A 20,929-nucleotide genomic window follows, 5' to 3' on the forward strand; every position below is an offset into this window, starting at 1 on the left:
CTCTGGACAAATCTGCAGTTCGTAGCAGGGCAATTAATGAATTTACTAATTTTGTTAAGATGGCATCATTAAGCAAAACATTGTAACACTGAGGCTTGTTGCTTCTTCCCTCCTTGTTTGTTCTTGTCCTTGCCTTTGGATTTCCCCTTGTAAACCTGTGTTTAACGTCACAGTCCTGTGATCTGCATAAGTATGCATGAAGAGCTCAAAATGTCTGTGTAAGAGCCCTCGTGCTCTTGACTGTTTAACAATGGGACACAGAGGCTCTCAATGAAATGTGCCTCAAAGTCTGTGAGCCTGTGAGTGTGAAGATTGGGATCAGGCGTAGGTGTGAAGCCACGGAGGAATAATTTTCTTCTCTCTGCAGTCACTAGAGACTCTGCTATTTGCATGGGGCACCTGTGCAGCAGGCGCTAAGATCTCCACACTGTACTATGCTGTAACACCATCTGTGAGTGAGAAAAAAGCAGCTGGAGACATATCTATCAGATGAGGGCTTTGGCTGTTTATAAGCCATAAGTTGGTATAGAATTGTAACTAGATTGTATCATGGATATGTAGTTCTTGACCTGGACACCCTAGAGACATTAGTAACAGCAAAGGTTTACATAAGTAAGAGCTAACTCCTTTTATTCAAAATTTAAATTATTTAGTTACAGTAAAAAACTAGGCTATTTATTTCACAGAACATCAGTACAAAGGCTGATCCGGCTCTGTGTGAATCACGTGTAAATTTTGATTTGTATTCAATTTTTTAATAACAGCTGCTTTTGTCAAAGTGTGCTACAAAAGCAGGTGTTCATGTGGAATCCATATATGAAAGACATCTGTGTAAACCACATATTTGAGTATCAGAGTGCAAGTTTGATCTCTGACTGAAATTAATGTCTTAACCCAACTACAACCAAATGTTTCAGCTGAACCTTGCAGATTGTTTCCTTGTCGCTTGCATTCTAAACAACACAGATATTCATATGACAAAAAAGATTTATTGACACAAATTGCATGCACACACAAGTATATCTTCCCAAACACTTGAGCACACAAATACCAACGCACTCTTTGTCACATGTGCACACACACACACTCTCTCTCTCACACCAGGCGTTCGGCAGTCATGCCTTTCTGTAGGATTCTCCTCTGGGTGCTGTGTCCAAGGTGAGTGCGCTGGCTGGCAGCTCCTGAGGAGTTGGTAGGAAGAGATAGCTGAGCGAAGCTATTAAAATACAGGCAGGAATTTCCCTTATCTCTCCCACCGAGGCAGCTCGCTCCGCTTTGTGCTATTATGGAGATAAAATGCACAGAGGCTTGGAATGAGGGAGGAAGGAGGGAAGACGAGGAGGGGAGGGCGAGGTTGGGGAGGGAAGGCGTAAGAACGTCAGATTTATGGAGCTAGGGAAGCTTAAGGTTATTAAATCGAAAGATTACTCGACTGCGAAATTGTTGAAGTTTTTACGAGAAGTTGAGGGATTTAGGCCTGTATTAAACGGCAAAGCATTAGGAGGCCAGCAATATACATTATTCACTATTTATTTTTACCCCCTTTCTTCTATTCCATTCACCCTCTTCGTTATTCCCCGTCTTTCTTCTCCGTCCTTTCATCAACCTCACAGACAATATGGAGGTCCTAAACTCTCATTCAGAGGAGCATCTGCACCTCCCATTTCACCCCTCTCCCCCTTCATAGTATCAGCATGTAGACAGGCAAAAAAAAAAGAGAGAGGGAAAAGAGCAGGAGTCAAAGAAACAGTGATAAAAAGAAAAAGGGAGACAACAGATGCCCTGACTGAGAGGATAGACTTGTCATCTCCTGTTTCGCTATTGACACAGTGTGAGACAATTCATATTTCTATCAAGGACATTCGTCACTGTCACATTTTAAGAGTTGAGGGGGGAAATGTGGCAATAAGAGCAGCAGTGCCATATTTAACACTAACATTTGCATAATATAACCTGAAAACGCACATGCTTGTCAACATTAACTAGTCTGTTATGCATTGTGTAGCGTCATAGCCTACACATCTAAGCTTCACATATCTACATAATAGATATGTGAAGCTTCTGGGTCTGAAAATGTAACCATTTTGAGGCAAAAGTGACTTTTTTAAATTCTTTCTAAGAGACAGCATGGGCCAACTCTTCTAGTTGCAAAAAGAAGTCAGATTGCATAGATGTCTATAAAAAAAATAGCACTTGGCTCTCTTAATGACCAATATTAGTGACTACTTTTCAAGTCCTATTGAATGCAATGTTCAATTTGCAAATAATAGACCCCATTGAAGTTTAGAAGATGAATAAAACACATTTATGGCAGACCATTCAAAAGTCTCTAACAGTGTCAAGCAAGGCAAGCACTGCTTGTCCAGTGAAATCAAAAGACAGACATCAATTAAAATCAGTAAAAGCTACCTCTCTCTTAAGCTTCTGTCTTTTCCAGTTTGTAGTCAGGAAACAGGTTTAACTCTACTCGATTCAATTTCCACTTAAATATACAGAACCAGCATGTTGAGGACATATCCATGTCCCATTAACACTGGCGTAAGTTTAACCAACTTTTTCTGCTTGTTTGTACATTGTTCACAAGCCTCTTGTCTTTGATGGGAGACTGATCGGAGACCAGCATGCTATGAAGCATTTGTTGGCTCTGTTTTCACTTCTTTGAGATCAGTTACCATGTGTGAGCACCATGGGAAGAAATTTTTCATTTCGTTAGCAAAGAAGGCCAGAATCATTGACGGCCAGCTCCCACCATGTCTGGTATAATAAAATAAGCAAACTGCACAGATGTAGTTTCCAACAGCACTTTCACATTAGCACAGAAAGATTTTTGTTGAATGCATGTATAAACGCTAAGCAGCCAACGCATTTTTCAGTAATATTTTTAATCCCTCTGTTGACAGTTAGCCATGTCACATGGTGCTTTCAATTCAATTTTTGTTATTTTACCCCTCAGCCATAAAAGGCTGATGGGGTGTTGTCGCCAAGCGGTGTCAGATCTGCCCCTCACTTGTCTCATGCAATTTCAAAACAGCAAGCTAGCAAATGTGAAAACAGCCAGGCAAACCCAAATAATAGAACCAGTAGGACGTTGTTACTATATTCATCTTTTAGATACAGTGTGCAGCATTTATGTAAATTGCTCTCATGCCAATATAATCATTTTATCTTTGGTGCAGATGAGTAGCAACACTTTAGCAATAACAAGAAAGGTTATGTACTACTCAAATATTCATTAAAGACTGCAAAAAGGGACCCTTGGTCTTAGAAATATGTTTTTACACCTATTTTTACAATGTAATAGATCTTCATATATCCAGCTGCGTTTGTTGTTTACTGTTGACGCTAACAAATGATGGTACGGTCAGAAATGTTAACCCGAGTCCATGGTTCAAGAAAACAAAAACACTTTAACTGAAGGCATATTTTTTTTGAGATGATGAAGTATGGGGTTAGCTTTTTCTTTCTTTCTTTTTTTAAATGGAAGCTCTCAGTTTTGCATCAAAGCTCAGCACTTGTTGAGAATTTATTTGTGAATCACTATTCCTCACGGCGTGCCCTGGTATGCCTGTTTGTGAGAAACTGTCCCCGGCCTCCACCCCTTAGATTTTTTTTTCAAAAAGAGAAAAAGCATTTTTCAGAAAGGCAGTTACAGAAACATGTTATTGATATATAACACATCACACAACAATAGACATCAAAACCAAGGTGAGAAATTTGTCTCTCCTCTAGCTTGATGTGCACACACACACACACACACACGCAAAACACAACCTTACAAACTCCACTATCAAACCAGTGTGAGGACTTTATAGGGATGTGTCACTTTGGATGCACAACAGCAGTCTTACACACTCACACACAAACATACACGCATCTCCAAAGCAGAGCCTCACACATACAAATCTGCACCCGTAGTGCTTCTGCATTGTCTCTCATGATTGGCTTGGTTTCAGATGTTTACTATGCCTCTCTCGCTCTCTCTCTCTCCGCTTGTCTCATTCAGGTCAGGCTCGTTGTCTCTCGGTAAACAGAAAAAGTAGATTCTCAGGAAAGGACATCAGGAAAGGAAACGTGAATAAAACATTTCTTTCACAACAAAACCCTTTGAGAGCATGCACATAGACATACTCACATATTCATATCCACACATACATATACATGAACATTGGTGGAAGAGTATCCGTCCTCACATATTCCCGAATTTCCTTCCATGAACGTTATGAAATTTATATATTTATTCAACATAGTTTCAGTTCATTTTAAATGAAAGATGGTGGAGAGATTTCTTTAGTGATTAACTGATGGTTTTGCATATGTGTGTGTGTTTTTGTTGATGCTCATACGCTGCTAAACACACAGCTGGCCATGCTCTTTGATACACGAGAAGGCCTTGAGGGTATTTTACACTCCTTTTATGCTTCTTTTCTTCAGTGCACTTTCTCCTCTCCACCTAATTTGCACAATTTCCATAGATCCTTCACTGACTTGGGGAGAATTTATGCGCCCCCAGCTGTGATCTAAGGGGTGGCTGGTCAGCTTATATGTATTTGTCTGCATTCATGAGTGTGTTAGTACATCAGATGTAGATCCAGTATACTAGTGAAGCTACTTTTACTGATATTCACATAGGGGAGTGCGTTTGCACATCCCCGCTCATTTTCTGCTCTCATTTGCTTGTGTGGCGAGACTGATTACATTTTCACCAAATACTTGTGAGACGGCAGCATAATGCGGCTTAATGTGACCAGCTCCGTCTTGTCGTTTATGGAGGACTCCCCCACTGTTTGTTGACACTTGGAAAGAGAGCCAGCCATCTCCCGCTTCACTAGATAATTCTCCTCTGTGGTGTAGCAGAGAGAAACTTCATTAACCCCACTGCCACACAGTCAGTCCTGGAGATGTGCATGTGTAATGTGGCTGAAAGCAGCCTTTTAACGCTGTAAACACTAACTTGCTAAACGTCAGGATGTATTACACACTTCAGCTAAATTATCAAAAGCTGGTCTACCAGCTTGTGTTTTGTGGACTGTGGATAAGTCTAAATATTGTGTAATAAATATTATATGAATGTAGATTTGTAGTTTCAGCAACAATGCACTCACATTACATGGTCCCAGGAAGCACTTGTATATTTAATTTATGTTGATGTTGACACTTTACAACCATGCCAGCGCTGAGACCCTGCATCAAGAATGAGAGTTAAAGTTAAGACTATATGCATTACTGTTATCATCTTGTAAACCCGGGACTTGCTTTGTCTTGTCAGTATAATTTAGCTTTAAAATCTGTTTTTAACCAGCTTAAAGTGATTCTTTGGCCACCTGGGGGCAGCACAGCAGAGATAAGCCCTGAATACAAATAACAACAAGCAGCTTTTGTAAGTTGAAAGAGTGAGCTTGTAAGCGGGGGATCAGACAAACACTGAACGACATTATAATTTATCATTGCACTATACTATTATCGTTATTTTAGAGACACGTTTATGGCTATTATGTGAAGTCAAGTAATCACTCTTGCTTTAGGCCCTTCAGATTTAATTGTTTTACTTTGAAAAAGTCTTGCCCCATCCCTCATTTCTATATATCTTCCTCCCAGTAGCAAGACTTTCCTGTAATATATTTTCAAAGTATTCTTGAGCAATATTTAGGGTTAGGGGCAGGCTTCCTGAATGTCTTTCAGAGTTTTTCTTCGGATCTTGGCTTCTTTCTTTAATTCACTATCAGTCCAGTCCTTGTGCCTGACCATTTTCAGAGGGATGTTTTTTGTTTTTGTTTTTGTCTGTTTTGTTTTATGTTGATTGTTGAACCACTGACCTATGAATCATCCAAACAAAAAAAGCATAAAGATGGCACCCAACTCAAGGGATGAGTCAGTGTTGTGTCTACTCGTAGCAGACAACCATTTTTTAGTTGTATCTTTAGGCACTTTGCTAGTAGCAGCCTGTCACAGAAGCACATAATTTGTTCCCATTACTTTAGTTGAATCTATGAAAAATGCACAAAATACTATTTTTGGACCAACAAGGTGATTCCAGAGGAGCTATTAGCCAAAAACTTGGCATATTTCAGCAGCTGAAAGCAGACAGGCAAACAGGCAGGCTTAAATTTAAAGTATATCCTTTAATGGTGAATAGCAAGCAGTCTGAAACACAAAAATCCAGAGAAACACTAACTGAACTGGAAGGACTAATACAGGGTATGACAGATATCATCACAAAGTCAAAGGAGGGACCGAAGCTTTATATGCGAAAAGGACTAATTACAAGAAGTATAGGCACACCTGGGGAAAAACAGATAGCTGTAAATAATCAAGGTAATGCAACAAGGGGAAGTAAATCTAAATACAAGACACAGGTAACTACCAAAGTAAAACAGAAAGTTAGAACCATAATTAAACAGGGAAATAAAGGCACATGAAATATCTTAACATCGGGGAATAGACAGAGAAAGATAAGATGGGAAACACAGAGGAAATCAAATAAACTAACATAAATAGCAACTAGAGCTAAACACTCAAGACAGAAAATTCTAGGAATAACATGAAGATGAGAAGATACACAATATGCAAACTAATAATCCAACCGAAATATTTTCATTTAATTTAAAGTCCAGATTTAAAGTCCAAAAAGGTCCAGGACCATGACGTGTGGTGTGCAGTGTGTCCCTAAAATTTTGAGAACACTGAACAAGTGGAACACAAAAAAAGATGTGGAAGGTCTTAAAAAAAAAAAAAAAAAAAAAGATCTACACTAGATGAAGCAAATTATGTCTTTAAGTAAGGAGAAGAACTTCAACAAAGACCAGACACAAGACCTAAGAAATGCATCTGTCCCTTTAGTGCAGGGGTGGGGAACGCCAGGCTTCAAGGGCCGGTGTCCTGCAAGTTTTAGATCTCACCCTTGGTCAACACACCTGAATCAAATGATTAGTTCATTACCAGGCCTCTGGAAAACTTCAGAACATGTAGATGAAGCAATTTAGCCATTTAAATATGCAGTTTTATGGAATGATAAATCCAAATCATCAGAGTTTACAGAAGAGTTTAGGAGAGAGGTACAACAGGAAGTGTCTACAGCCATCTGTAAAACACCGTGGAAGCTCTGTCATGGTTTGAGACTGCATTTCAGCCAGTGGTGTTTGATAGAGATAGAGAATTGATGGAACTATGAACAATCATTTTTCAGCATGACAATGAGCCCAAACACACTGCAAATGCCGCAAAGGCACACCTGGCTAGAAAAACATGCAATGAAACACTATCAGTCATGGATCGGCCTCCCCAGAACCCAGACCTCAACATTATTGAAGCAGCGTGGGATCATCTTGACAGAGAACAGAACAAAAGGCAGCCAACATCCAAAGAAGAGCTTTAAATGTCCTTCAAGAAGCCTGGAGAACTATTCCTGAAGACTACTAAAGGAAATGACAAGTTTCCCTTAGAGAGTCCAGGTTTGTTGAAGAAATGCAAATCATGCAATGTAGGTATTTGTCTCTTGTGTTGTGTATTATTTATATAACATAAAAAGCTAAATTCTTCATGCTTTTTCCATAATTACATTTCAACCTTTCCAAGCTACATTTAGTTGTTTGGTCCACTCTGAATAGCAAAAAATCAAATAAAACACCACTGAGGACTCTCTATATTTTTGTATTGCACAAACTTTGGATTGTAGCACCTACAAAATGCTTCCAGCGTACACTGTGTAGGTGATTGGTTATCAAAACCCCTTATACAAAAATAGACATGCACATACAAACACAGCTGTTAATTTAGCAATATTGCTTCAGGCTGTAAGAGGCTAAATAAAGCCTTCAGGGACAAACTCAGCCATCCTGCATCCATCCTGTCCATCCTCCCACTCCCTGAAGCCTGCAAGGATCCTTCCTCACGGGATATTACTCCCACTCTGCCTAGGGGCTGGAGCACATACGGAAGTGATGTGGAATGTCAAGCGCGAAGGAGTTAAAAGGGAGAAGAAAGGAAGACAGTAAAATATATTGTCTATATTTAGAAAACTGGCTACGTGAGCACTTCTGTGATTACAGAAGTGATTTTTTTCCCCCCTCGTTTTAAGTTAAGTAATGACTTTGTGAGGACACACAGTCAGGAATGGCCATCAGTGATGGCACCCAGTGTAAACTCTGAGCTGGGCAGCTGCCTGCATATCGTTTATTTCCTCCAGTATCTGCCTCCAGCACACTCACGCGTACCAGCCAACAGGCTCCTTCTGTTCCTTTATCACACACACTGATATTCACACATAGGAGTGCAAAGGGAATAAATGAGCACGCACGCACACACATAAATGCACACAGAGAAGATGAAAGGTACAGCGACTGAGAGAAAAAATAAGAAAGAGAGACAGTGGAGATTGCAGCTTAACCTCTTGGCTCTGCTGTAAAGCAGCACTCACTCTCAGGAGCCTTGCTGATAGCCATCTGTCTGGCAAGGAGAGACAGCTTCACCTTCCCAGCACATCAGCACGCTCATCCCATAAACAAACAAACATAAACACAAAGGCAAGTATCCACACAAACACTGATGATAAGTACACAATGTAAAAATTATATTTCCAGAGTTACTTTGGTGCTGTCGTATTTTTATCTAAGTGGAATGAAAACTTCGATAATTCCTTATCGTCAGAATGAATCCAGTGACCCTTAAAAATGAAAACAGCATGCCGACAAGTTTCCACATAAAGCTATTTTTCTTCGTTCATACAAAGTTTGCTTTTCAGATATGCAGCGTGCGCACACATAGCAATGATTAGCATCTATTTAAAGTGAGAGTGGGACATTCATTGACAAAAAAAGAGCTATAAACTTAGAAATCCTGTAAAGAACCAAAACCCTTTAGAGTCGGGCTACAAATCTGGAGCTTAGTCAATAGCTCCCTCTCAAGGTTGATAGCTGAGCCAAAGAAAATCTTTTCTGCACCCACATCTTTACCCTGCTCCCCCCTCCTCTCCACTTCTTCTTCCTCTCTCCCTCTCCAGCGGTGCTTCAGCTATATTCTTAAAACATAAATTCTTTGAAATACTCTCACTTTTCCACCTCTGCTTAAACTCCACTGCTCCCACCCCGCACCTCCGTGTCCTCTCCACCCCTCGATCCATCTCTGTCCCCCTGATCAATAATCAATCTGCAGCAGGCAAGGCCAGGGGCCCTGCGCCATCTGTCTCCATCGGCAATCCTGGGGGAGAGTGTGAGAGGAAAGCGTGAGAGAGATCGAGAAAGAGGGAGGAGATAGAGTTCAATCCATCTTCATCTATCTCCATCCACGGTCAGGTCCACTCTACCGGTATAGATCATAATTTGGAGAGGTGTAATTGCTGGTCAGAGACTGGGGGTGAACGCTAAAGGGGGCAGGAGGGGAGAAGGAAAGGGGGTGTCAATAATGTTTCTACAGTCAAGTCCTCCCCCCTGCCCCACCTCTCCACTCTCCTGCCTGACCCAGTTTCCTTCTTTTTCTCCTCTTCATCTCTTCCTGTCTGTCTTTTCTTACTTCTCCTGCTATCTTCACTTTTCTCACTTCTACTTACAGAGAACCACAGACCCCAGCAACATAATTCATCACTCTTCTGGTCCACGTTTGTGTGTCTCCGTGAGTGTGGATTTCTTTGTGGTTTGCACGCCTGAAGTTTGTTTTTCCACTCTAATCCTGTAGAAGAGGCACCGACGACGCCTACTCTCAGTGTTTCTGCTGCACTTGACATGCACATGAGTGTTAATGTGTCACAGGAGCATCACTGTGCTCTGATAATGATATACCATGGAGCACCTGCTGTGGAAAAATGATTCTCATGTCACAGTAAGCTTGCCCAAATAATAACAAATTTGAAACCACCATACCTGAGAAACTCAAAACATGTCCGAGGAGCGCAGAAGAAGTGTATCTGCTGCAATGTGCTAGAAGCAAACGGTTTGATCCTGTGCTAATTAAGAAAACAGATCCATATGTTTGACTTATTTCTTTCCAAACAACTTACCTCATTTGTGAATAACGTGAAGCAGATTCTCACACACTGACAAGACTCTAAATCAAGGATGTTGAACTAATTTCACGTCCTAGGCCATTTTGATTTTAAATGGGTAAAAAAAAAGAAAAAGTAACTGACATTTCTGTCAGTAAAAAGAAGTTTAACTACACATTTAATCCCTGAGATGATTAAATATAAAAAACTTGTGCAACTTTAACAATATTCATCAGTTTTTAAACATGACAAAGAAAATGCTGCTGTTGCAAATGAAATAAATGTAAACAATTACAGAAAAAGGTTTCGTTAGCTCATTCCCCAAACTGTGCTGTAATTACAAAACAGAAAGTTTCTGTTCATTTACTGTTACATAATTACTTTGGTATAGCATGAATTGTCTCGGGGGAGGTATTTATCAGCAGGGAAAATGCTGTAAAATGATTAAAATACATTTAAAAGTCCCAAATTTATGTCCTTTATATTTTCCAGTGGGCTGGATTGGAGACTTTGCAGGGCTAATTCTGGCCCTCGGGCCTAATGTTTGACAACATCTCTGTGCTGCTGCACAACATCCTAAGATGTTGCCAATAAGCATTTTCATTTGCTGTGTTCACTGTGTTATTTTAGCACGTTAATGTGCTAAGAGCCGCTAATTAACACCAAACATAACGTTGCACACAGCTAAAGCTAACTGGATTTCATTGTGCTGAATGAAAAGTGAAGAGATCACCAAGTCACTGCATTGCAGCAGTGCTGGAACAAAGAGGTGGCCAGACATCACCGCAGACAAAAGTTCTTCCACGCCACAGATCCACGGGTGAAAGCTGGCTGATCTTAGTGGAACTGATTAATGCAAACCCTAGTGCAGTCTTCAATGTTGGTGTGATCCATTTGTGCAGATGTAAACATGGATCACACACTTCAGTATGAACCAAAACACATTAGAGGAGGTGGGTCTCAGTCCACTTCCAAATAAACTTGTGAGAATGTGATCTGACCTCAGTCTATCCCAGTTTAAAGGTATTCCCATAGCTAGCTATGGTTTGCATTCTGGGATGGAGCAGAGCACCACAGATGTGTAAAGTACGATAACTGTTGCAAGACAAAGAGCACGGTGCATCGTTTTATTGATATTTAGTCAGATGACTACATTTATCAGCTCCTTCCTGTATTTACTTTTGTTGCTCCCACCCAAGACACATCTGACCGATACGCTGACTGAACGTTTTCTTGTGATTTTCAAATTCTGGCATTTTCAAAGCTTTTTCAGAAAAGCACTTCAGTCCAAAACAAAAGAAAACTAAATATTTTTGAATAAAAATCTTTAGATTTGACAAATTTGGACATTGTTACTTGATTTCCCCATCCATCTATCTATTCTATTTTCACTTCTTTCAACTTCAGATGAAACATTTTCCACAGAGATGTGAAAGATGTGGAAGCCTACCAGCAAATCCACATGAAATTATGTGGTTATAGCAATAAACATGGTGGCCTTTACTGGATATATTCTATTTTATAAAGTGGTTTGTTGTGCGTTGCTGTGAATTACTGAGCAACTGAAACCACCTCACGCATGTTAACACAACAGGTAGACTTTTCATTAAAATCTCACAGCTCATTGTCATCAACAATTTCAAACTTTTTCTTGCTTGTTACGTCTGAATTTATCCACAACATGTCGATCATAATTATTGGCAGTCTGGTATAATGCGTAACCTTTTTTTCAGCCCCATAAAGCCTGAACTGTAAACAATTTGCCAGAAAACTCTCATTTTTTCATTTAAGGAATTTGAGGATGTCTCAAAAATGCACGTATCATATATGGTACACTTGGCATTTTGTGCAGTGCTCGTCTGTGCCTGTTTCACAGAACCACGTTATTTCAGAAAGCCTCGCTTTGCCCGTCTCTACATTTTTGTTAAATTGGAAAAATAAACCACAAGAAAAAGCTGCAAGTTTACAAACTCATCAGCTGATTCGGACCACAGGAAATGAAAACGCACCAAAAAAGATGAACACAAAGGTGAACCACATAAAGAAAAAGCAAAGGTGTGTCAGTGCTGGAGAAAAAGAGGAACTATGGTAATTAAAAAAAAAGAAAAATACTATGTTAGTATGTACTTAAGTAGATAAAATTACATCCCAGCGCCACCTTAAAGTTGCAGTAATATGGCGTATGTCATTCTGAAAAGAGCTGCTCTACATAGTGATGCTTTTAGGCTAAACAGAATTATTTGTCTTTTGCCACTTTTCAATATTCAGTACAAAAGACAGTGTTTAAACTTTTGTGCAGAGGGCCGAACATGACCTTCTTTTTGCACTGTATTCATTCCTGATCAAATATGATTTCCTCCACCTTCATCCTTATTATTGGTCCCTGCCTCCATGCCATCTGGATGAGAAATAAAATCCTGGAAATGCCCTTGCACTAACAGTGCTGATAACCTATCAAATGTCCCATCTACAGTCATTACTCCAGTAGGAAAGGATGTGCTAATATTAGGCTCTGTGAGTCATCGGCGGAGAGTGAGTAAGGGCGTTTGTGTCACATTTCAGTCCTTCATACTATTAGTTAAATAAACAAACACAGGGACTATTTAAGAGTGTGCGCACACAAATGTTGTACATAGATGTTAAAGTGCACGTGCTAAATTTAGAGACTGAGTGACAGAAGTAGGTCTGCGTGAAAACAGCTCTTCCCTGTCTGGCTCTCTTTCTGGTGAGTTCTCCTCCTCAGCATCTTCTTCCTCACAATCAAGAACATTTTCACTCCTCTCCCTCTCTCTCTGTGTTCATTCTTACAGTGTTTTCCGCTTCCTGCACTAAGTGAGAATCATCAAATGAAGATTAAAGATGCTTCTGTTTTCACTAACAAGCTCACATGACTCCCACAAACACACACAAGTACATGCACAAAGGCATCAGGAACACAAGCACGTGAGCACACATACACACACGCTGAAGTGCACATGCAAAAAACATCTAGTATGAGCACACACACACACACACACACACACACGCACTTGCCCCCTCGGGAAACCTTACACAATTACGGCTAGAATGGGATTCATTCTCAGCCTTCAACAACTCATTAACTGCATTTTGCAAATCGTACGTTTCAGCAGAAAGCATTGATGAGGAACAGCGAGAATGGGAGCTTTGGGAGAGGCATGCATCTTTTTAGCGTGTGTTCAGAATTTATTAACATATCACATACAGTACACTGCATGTATATTCCATATGGGGGCACGGGGTGGAATGACAAGAGTGTATTTTGTTAGTTACGGCGGCCACGTTGGGAGACCTATAGGTCAAAGTTTTTTTGCACACATTCGTTTTCAATCTGCATATACAGCGATGTAGATACGCTGCTGAATGTCATACAGCACACATACATTTTTAAAAATATTTTTTAAAGTATACACCGGCCTTCAACTGAGTACATATCTGCAGTGCAAGTGTCTTCATCTTTTAGTGTTTCCTTCTGGATTTGTGTTAGCTACTCTTTAGCAACTTATGCATTTTACTTGAATCCTTGAATCTCTCCCTTCCAATTATGTTCCTCCTCCTATTTTCTTACCACATGAATTTCCTCTTCCTCACTTCAGCTCGTGCTGTCAGCAGCCTGTGGTGACTGTGAGGCCTGGTTACCAGTTGTTGCTGGTCCTACTGTTCACACATTTTGCTGCATCTATTATTGGTGTCTTTATTGTTTTCTCTTAGCTTTCCAGCTTCACCTTCTCGCTACTTTGAGAGCTCACAGCAAAGGTAGAGGAGGGGCCGGTCACATTGAGAGATTTGATTGGACAATCCAGCGTGAGTAATAAAAATGAACCAATGGGCTGCTGTCGGTGCTTGTATGGCTGGTGGGAAGAGGCCCTTCAGGCCGGTCTATCGGCCCAAAAGTGTGCTGACCCACCTGGAAAATCCCCGGTATGTCAGATTACCAATCTGGCCCTGGTGGTGACCCCCTTCCTAAACTTCCTAGACCTGATTTTAGGATTAGGGTAAGTGGCACATGGGCCTGTCAGGGGGTGGGATCATTGGATTAGAGTAGGAGTAAGAACAACAGGAATGTAACTGAGTAAATTTACTAAATTACTTGACTCAAGTATAAGTTTAATGTACTTCTACTTCATTTAAGTATTTCTATGTTAAGCTACTTTCTTCTTTTACACCATTATATTTTGAATGCAAGTATTCTCTTTCTACACTTTATTTTAAAGCTTTAATTCCTAATTATTTTGCAGATTAACTGCATTATTATTGCTCAAACTACCCAGCAATATATAAGCACTTAAAATCACCAACAGCTGGATGTACACACATCAACAGATTAAAATTATGATCTAGTAGTATGTATATAGTACTGTATACAATCTGAAAAGTGCCGTTCTACATAATGGACACGTTTACTTTAGGTGCTTTTGCACTAATAAACTACTTAGTAGGATTGTAACTTTTCCTTAAGTAAAAAGTGTAAATTTACACATATACCCACACACACCCACACACAAAGGCAAGCTTTGTTCTTGGTCCTCCCATAACACCCAATTTAAAATATCCTGGAACTGTCCCTGAGGTGAGGAGGTTGGGTTAAATTACCAGTAACACGAATGTAAGAAATAGTTTTTCTGGATAAAGTTTGTGAAGGTTCTTGTCTGAAAGCTTTGCAGAAACCAACCCAAATGCGGGACACGCAAACTGAGAATAGAGTTTGCAGAAATTTTAATAGAAAGTTGAAGAAGAGGCTGGATGGAAATACGGGTGGAATTTAAAAAGGACCAGATAGTTGTGTGGCAGGTTGGCAGTGGACAGACAAGTTGTAGTGAAGAGAAGTTGAGTGTGGCATCTGACTGGCAGGCAAGAAAGGAAAAGGTAGTCAAAGAAATTTACTTTTTAAGGAGTAATGTTCTTAAATCGATTAAAGTAATATTCATACGACTATAGTGATCGAAACAACCCAGCAATAACTGAATGGAAGGCTGGGAATGATAATCAGCAGTGTTGACAGCTCAAGAGCAGAAAGGTGGTGATCTGTGCAGCCACACCCACAGGTGACACAAACAGAGAAATAAGGGGAGGGGGAGGAAAACACAGGAATCCTACCATAAGCCGTGATAGCTTGAAAAGAAACAAACTGCATTTCCTGCAGACTTTTATACACGTACAACATGCGAGCAGAAATCACGAAGCACACAAACACACAGACACACTGTTACATTCCAGCACTCCTTATCTGCCCCAGCAGTGTTGACTGACACTCTCCACTTGAGGAGATTAAGTGTGCTCAAGCTGTGTCGGCACAGCTTGACGTCCATTTAGTCTTAAAACTCATATGAAGCGTCTCAGTGAGCTCCCTGCCAGCGACGTGCACACATCATCCAGCACGCTCCTCAATTTCCTCATACACACCGACTACTTTATTATCACTGCTGTCATTGGAGGAAACAGTTTAAAGGGTCATCTGTGAGCTAAGTTGAATTTGGGACCAGTGGGACTGTGAAACTGGGGGGAAAAAACCCTGATGTAGATTTTTAGAAAATGAGAATTCTTTTATGTGCTCTTAAGAACACTTTTAGATATGTGCGTTTCAACCAGCGTCAGTTTTCTGAGGCTTAATTGCCACATAGAGCGACGAAGCCGGCAGCGTTTGTAGTTAAAACAGCAGCAGATTTAACCAACACACTAATAATACACACAAGCCAGCTGGGTATTTGCAGTGTACAGATAACTTTCAAACAGCAGCTGATGGTCTCTCTAAAAGCCTGTTAACCTTATTGTAATATAATTTCTTCTTCTTTTTCTTTTAAACCATTTTACAGTCTGAAGGGATAATTATAGAAAGTTCTGATATTAACAGGAGGCGCTTTAATGGAGCAAACTTATTATCCTGCTGGACATGGTCAGCAAGCTGATATGCTCCGTTGATACTAAGACATCTAATGTTTTCCAATCTTCTGTAGCCCCAATTTCCTGTTATTAGCTAACAGGAGCGCCACTGATGTGTTCTTGTGCTGCTGTAGCCCATCTGCTTCAAGGTTCGACAAGTTGAGCGTTTAGAGATCCTCTTCTGCTTTGCTTGGTTGTTGGAGTGTCTGTCGCCTTCCCATCAGTTCAGAGCAGTGTAGCCATTCTCCTCTGACCTCTGGCAGCAACAAGGCATTTTCATCCAATGAACTGTCGATTACTGGATACTAGCTCTTTTTCAGACCTTTCAGAGACGGCTGTGCAGGAAAGCCCCAGTAGATCAGCCTTTTCTGAAGCACTCAGACCAGCTTGCCTGGGACCAACAACCACGCCACATTCATGGATCTTTCTTCCCCATTACGATGCTCGGTTTGAACTTCAGCAGGTCATCTTGACCATTTACGTATGCCTAAATGCACTAAGTTGTTCCCACTGAGTTGGCAGATCACTCCTTTGTTTCAACAAGCATGCACCTAAAAAAAAGTTGGCAGTGAGTGCATACACAGTAAAGTTGTAGCATTTTGCAGCTGCAAAATCTAACTCTGAATATGTACACGGTGCGACGCATCCCTTTGACCTGACTGATCCCATGTGCCTTTTAGTGTTTCATGAATAGGTCACTTCCCCTATGTATCTTCAAAGAAGATTTACCAGCTGCAATGCAATGAATAATGCACATGCACAACCGCAAGCTAGTGGTTTGGTTATCAAGCAGCTGATATGAACCAAGGGCATTAATCTCCAGGTTTTTGCTCAAAATCCACATTTTCAGTCTCGGCTGTGGAAAGTAAGTAAGTAGTCCACTTGATTTATGCTGATTGCAGATGCTCTTCTCATTTAAAGAATTGCTAACTTCTGCCTGAAACCACCAAGTGAAATGATAACAACAGCACTCTGCAGATAGCCAGTAAAACTGGAGCGCTGCATCAGGCAGTGAACCTCACACATTAGATTTGTGCCACCAGCTTTCGCTGCCCGAAAATTTGGTCATATGTGTTGTTTACCCACACTTGAGGCACCTAATATTGAAGGCGTGGAACTAGCCCCCACAGCCAGCGTACCACTAAAGCATCACTTTATCTTACTGCCAATAGGTGGGCCTGTGGTTCACTTTCCCCAAATGACTTGTCACTTTTTGATGTAAGGAAGCTTTATTAAGAAAGAGTCAAAAGGGGGCAAAATGTAACGGCGGAGAGAAGAGTCTGTGTGGGAGGGGCGATTGGTGTTAGGTTGTTGATTGGCGCTCCCTGGGGCGCAGTGATGAAGGAAACCTCTGAAGGAGAAATGGGAAAAAGGTTTCTTGAATCAATATCATCTAAGAGAGGTTTGCATACAAAGTGGGGCCCAAGATGGCAGAGATCCTAATAAAAGCTAATGCAGTCTTTTATAAAGAAAAACTAAGTTAAGACTGAATGCCGAACATTCCACAATTAGTTTGCACAAAATCAAAGCTTTTACTTATTTTATCAGTGGCAGCTTGTGACTCAGCATTATTAGTGAACAGGCAAAAGACGTAAAACGCATCCTGGAGCCCAATTTTATTTCTTATTTAGTTTATTTATTTCCCCATTTTGCTGCGGGTTTACTGAGCTGTGGGAGTCGAGCCACTAAATTCAGAACTGAATGTGCGCAATTGTTTTTGTCTTTGTGTTGGTTTGTTTTCCTGTTATCTATTTGTTATTCTGACAGTAAACCAAACTGTGTCTCAGAAAATGAAAATGGGTTTTATGTATGGAGTAATAACCTAAATGGATTTCCCTCTCTCCCGCTCTCTGTCTGTCTCTTTCTCTGCACCGCTCCGGGAGCCTGTGGCTATTTATCTGCCTGTGTCTAATTATTCATTAGTGAACACAGAACAAAGCACAGAAAATATAGTTGTGCGCTCAGTGTAGCAAACCAGCTTTCTCTACAAACTGATGCTCCCGCTTTCTGTTTTTCATCCATCTCCAACTTCTTGGTGTCCATTTGAGCTGAATTTTCACACGCTGTGGCCGTGCATGTAAAAACTGCAGCAAATCTCCATGTTGCAGATGAAGAACAGATGCAGTGCTCTGTAATAAAATCAACCATGAACTATCACTCAGTATGACCATCCTACTACTGTTTTCTCTGTGAATAATATTTGTACCACTTTGGCACTTTTTATAACTCACAAAATAAGCTACAAAAAGTCATATATTCAGATTTTGCAGAATTAAAATGTTTTTACTCAATGCGTTGCACAAATGGGCAGCAGAGGACGCTGTAGCGTTCCAAGAAAGAGAAGAAAACCAAAGCCACTACATAACTTGTGTTACATATGAACATACACGTGCGCAAATACACGTGTCAGGATTTGTTTAAGTCCGAAAAGAAGAAAAAAAAGCATGAAAAGAGCACTGGAAAATAAAATCATCTCTTTAATATTCTAGATCAGGGGTAGGTATCTCCAGGTGTCGAGGGCTGTTGTCCTGCAGGTTTTAGATCTCACCCCGGGTCAACACACCTGAATCAAATGATTAGTTCATTACCAGGCCTCTGGAGAACCTCAACACGTGTTGGAGAGGTCATTTAGCCATTTGAATCAGCTGTGTTGGATTAAGGACACATCTAAAACCTGCAGGACACCAGCACTAGAGGCCTGGAGTTGCCTACCCTGTTCTAGATTTTGAAGCAACATCCCATTAAAGCGGGGGCAGGGGAACTCCAGGCCTCTAGGGCCGGTGTCCTTAATCCAACACAGCTGATTCAAATGGCTAAATGACCTCTCCAACACGTGTTGAAGTTCTCCAGAGGCCCGGTAATGAACTAATCATTTGATTCAGGTGTGTTGACCCAGGGTAATATCTAAAACCTTCAGGACACCGGCCCTTGAGGCCTGGAGTTCCCCACCCCTGCATTAAAGCATGCAGGTGTAGGGCTGCGAAATATCGGACTTTATAGACTGCCTGTCAGGAGCAGTCTGTAATAGCGGCACTGCAGAAGCTATTTGTTAGACAATCCTGTCATCTAGTGGTGCTGTCTGTGTTATACACACCAGCTTTGATGTGAAATGATTTAAGTGCTCATCCACCATTCAAAAGCCTTGACAGCACGACGGCCTGTTTGATGGTGAGGTTTCATTGATCTGTTTGAAATTATTACAACTCTATTTGATGTCTTCAGACTCTTGGAATAAAAACAAGCTTTTACTTGTTTTCATCTTTGGGAATTTCTTCCACATTTGCTTCCCTGCTGTCTGAAAAGACTTTTACTGGTCCTGTTGTCTCAGGTGATTACACCCAAAACATCCACTCACACGATGTGTAAAACATGACAGAAGCGCCCGATTTTAAGCCTCTCCAACATGTCACAAAAATAATGTTAATACGGGTTGAGAACAACTTCCAGTTTAGCATTTTTACTGTTCCCAGAACCAGTCCTTACCTTCCCTCTCACCTGCAGCACTGTCAGGGACACGATGGGATCTTACCAGTGCTCAGCCAATGAGCATCACGCATTTCACCGGCTCTGGTCTGCAACAAAAGTTGGGGGGACGGGGCTTGCTACTAACACATGGTGACCGGTAGATGGCGCCATTGCTCTTTGAAAATTCTTCTTTTCTGTGGCGGCAGTGAAATCCCTGAATGAGTGAAGTAATTGTCCACTGAGGCGCGATCCATTCCAACCACAGACAAACGAAGGCCCGCCGCTCTGCATGATAACGTTATTTTAACAGCTGGGGGAAGGATTTAGAATTGATACGTGCACTGCTAAAAAAAATAATAAATAAAATAAAAATGGTTATTATTATTATTATTATTATTATTTTCATTATAACCATGAATGAGAGGCTCATCATGAGAGGATTTGAATATTAAATTATGCAAAGTCATACTGTTTCAAATAATAATAATAATAATAATATAAGAGTAAAGAAAGCATTACTTGTTCGATAAACGTTTAATTTGTTTCACCTTCTTCTCCAGTTACAGTCATAAACTTTACACTTTTTTCTTCTTGTGTGCGATTTCACGGCAGTTGTGACGTTACGCAGTCATGCAACTGTTTCACCTACAGAGTTAATCTGCATAGTCACCTTAACAAATGTAGTTGGAAAATGTAACTGTCACTATTTTATACAACACGCTGATTTAACGAAGGGAACGTTACTGTAAACCAACTATAGGAACCTTCGGGTGTCCACCAGCTGAATCTGACCTGCTGGCGCGTTACAGAAGCATATAATCTCATACCAGTAAAAATAATACTTTTTGTTCTCCTGTACAGCTACTTATTGATCAAAGCTTCGCTCTACATGTACTTGAAACTATGCTGGTGGCTGTAGTAATATCGGGCAAACTATATAAGAGCGAGAAGAAAAAAACATCTGTGTCTGACCCTGAGTGAACCAGAAGAGTCAAAACCCCAAAGGAGTTAGTTTATTAAATGTTTTATTATAGCGGGAATATTGGCTATTTGTGTCAAGTCAGATGTGTGCGTGTTGTGAGCCAGATTGGCACTGACTGGATTATAAATATAAAATATTCTGTCTGCTTTGTAAGATTCTGTAGAAAATGTCCTTTTTTTCTTGTTTAAAAAAAAGAAGAAGTAGAATGTACTGTTATATTTGTCATTTTTAACCCTGCCTTCTATCCAGATGAAATGCCTTGGATTTGCTGTAAATTGATAGCATTCTGTGTCCTTTCCATATCAGAATATCTGGGGTGACCTTTGCAGAATAAATAGATTTTACGCAGGAAAGGTTTATCCGTGAAAGCATCATTAATAAGTGTGATGTTCCACTTGTTTAAAATAACATTTATTTTTTTTCCAGCGTTTTGATACATTGTGACAGCACAGCGTGTAACATCTGAGGAGGAACTAACTGAATCCAACACTTTGTCACAAAATATTTGCGCCGACTAATGGATAAATGAAAAGTCAAATATAGGCATAGTGATTTCATATTACCAAATGCAATATATAATACAGGCAGTTGGACATAAACTAAAAACAAAA

The sequence above is a fragment of the Simochromis diagramma genome, unplaced genomic scaffold (assembly GCF_900408965.1).
Source record: "Simochromis diagramma unplaced genomic scaffold, fSimDia1.1 OVJJ01000419.1, whole genome shotgun sequence".
In the NCBI taxonomy this organism is placed as follows: domain Eukaryota; kingdom Metazoa; phylum Chordata; class Actinopteri; order Cichliformes; family Cichlidae; genus Simochromis; species Simochromis diagramma.